The following is a 2,177-nucleotide window of genomic DNA, read 5'->3' as shown; positions in this document are numbered from 1 at the left end:
CCAGAGCTTTGCAAGGGAGCCAAGACCTTACACAATTCCTGAGCTCAGCAGGGATAATCCTCATTAGTGCTGAGGAGGCAATTGCACACAAATCCTGGGTCAGCCGGTGCTCCCGAGGGGCTCAGGCAGGAAAAGCCAGAGCAGGGGAAAGGGGTACGTGTCCCCTCCGGGACCTGACCCTTCCTCACCCAAAACCAAGAGGGATCTGCCCCGATGAGGCAATGGGGTTGTTTTTCTCCGAACACAGCTGAGGGCTGACGGACGTTAGACAAAGTCTGGGCGCTCAGCAGCACGCCCCTGACCCCGAGACCCCTCCTGGCCCCAGGCAGCAAAGGGGCCAGTTCCAGCAGTGGCGCAAGCCACAGCCAGAAGCAATCACTGCAAAACAAAACCAAGTCGTGTTGGGTCATGGTGGAATACCTCACGTAGCTGGAGACGTGTCCGACTGCAGCGTGCAGGACCACGGGTGCATCCATCCTCCTCGGGAAGTCTCAGCTGCAACTTGTTGGTGCTTGCAAAGGCGCAGCCTTGTCCGGCCAAGCCCGAGGGCCAGCGTTTCCCGTGGGCAGGGAGAGCTCGTGTTTTACAGGTGATTGCTGTGCAGGAGCGCTGCTTTGCCTCTTTTCCCCAGGGTCTGGGGGAGGTGCTGGGTCTCCCCTTAACATCTACAGCCCCCAACCACCCCGGGCCCCTATGGGGAGCCCTGTCCCCAATGCGGAGCCAAGTGGGGAAGAGCCCCAGGGTCCTTGCTGGGGTCCCCCCCACAAGTCTGATCCTCCCGTGAAGCCTGGGGGGATGCAGGGAGGATCCTGCTCCAGCCTGCCTGACCGCTCAGCCCCCCCGGGGTAGGCAGCTGGTTTCGGGAGCTGCCCCACAGCCCCACTCAGTCTCGCCGTGAACTCTCGGCAGAACCGCAATGCCCAGCTGCGGTTGCGCAAGGCGAGGTACGAATTGCTCCTCCATTATCAGCACCCAGGGCTCACCACCCACCCCCCGCGGGGACAGAGCGGGGCCGGCAGTGCCTGGGCGAGATATCCCCGGCGCCGCAGCAGCCACAAGTGACGAACAACAGCTCGTGCTGGAGGAACGCGCCTGAACAGCGGCTCCTTTATCTGGGTTTTCCCCAGCAAAGCCGGGAAGGAGCAGCCTCGTCGAAGGCCAGTGCCCGGGCTGGCTCCAGGGAGGATCCTCCTCCGCACGGCCCCTGCCTGGCTCGGCCCCGCTCGTCCCAGGGAGAAGGGGGTGGCTCGGGACAGCAGTCCTCAACTGCCACCCAGTTGGGTGACACAGGAGATAAACGCCAGCTGCCAGCAGGACCCTGGCCCTCGGATTCCCTATCCTGATCCGAGTCCCAGATGGGATCCTGGGGCAGGTGTACACCTCTGGACAGACGGACAGACAGAGAGCTGGGACTTACAGAAATCTTGTATGTGGCTTCCTTTCCATTTTTACTGAGCAGAATGAAAAATTATCCTTCTGAGGCAAGTAGAAAATCCAGGAATTATTAGTCAAAGGCACATAGTCTAAAAAAATCTCTTTACATATATACATCTCAATTAATTATAAATACACATAGAAAAACAAAGGCAAACAACAAGCGGATTAAAAAGTGCTAACAAAAAGGTGTAAGGGAAGAAAAAAAGGGACTCATTTAAAAATACATACAATCAGTAGGACAACTGCATAATAATTTAGTTAAAAGATATTGTTACATATTATTAACCCTGACAAAAACACAGGATCGGGGCAGGGAAGGGCTTCCTTGAAGGTGCTCTCTGTCTTTCCAGAGATCAGGGAGGGAGAATTGCATATATTTTAAAATTAACGTCAAAGCCACCGGGTAAGGCTCCGGGTGACGGCGGAGAAGTGGCTGGCGGAGGGTGCCTAGCAGGAGAATTCCTCCTCGCTATTCCTGAGTTTAAGCCTCTCTGAAATGGGTTTTCCTGGCGTCCTTTTCTCTCCTTGCTGAGGACTCAGCAAGCGCCGAGCGAACGAACCAGGACACGGGCGAAGCCAGGGCCTCTCCACGAGTGGTGTGGACTGGGACATATTTTAAATAGAGGAGGGTCTGGGGAAGGGGAGAGCCTTGCTCTGTTCAGGACTAGGAAAAGGCTGTTGCGGCACCCCGAGAAAGCGGCGATCCCCGGACGGCCCCGTGGCGAGAGGCGAGCATGGCT

This window comes from Fulmarus glacialis, unplaced genomic scaffold (assembly GCF_000690835.1).
Source record: "Fulmarus glacialis isolate BGI_N327 unplaced genomic scaffold, ASM69083v1 scaffold32855, whole genome shotgun sequence".
Classification (NCBI taxonomy): domain Eukaryota; kingdom Metazoa; phylum Chordata; class Aves; order Procellariiformes; family Procellariidae; genus Fulmarus; species Fulmarus glacialis.
This window is presented reverse-complemented; position numbering follows the sequence as displayed.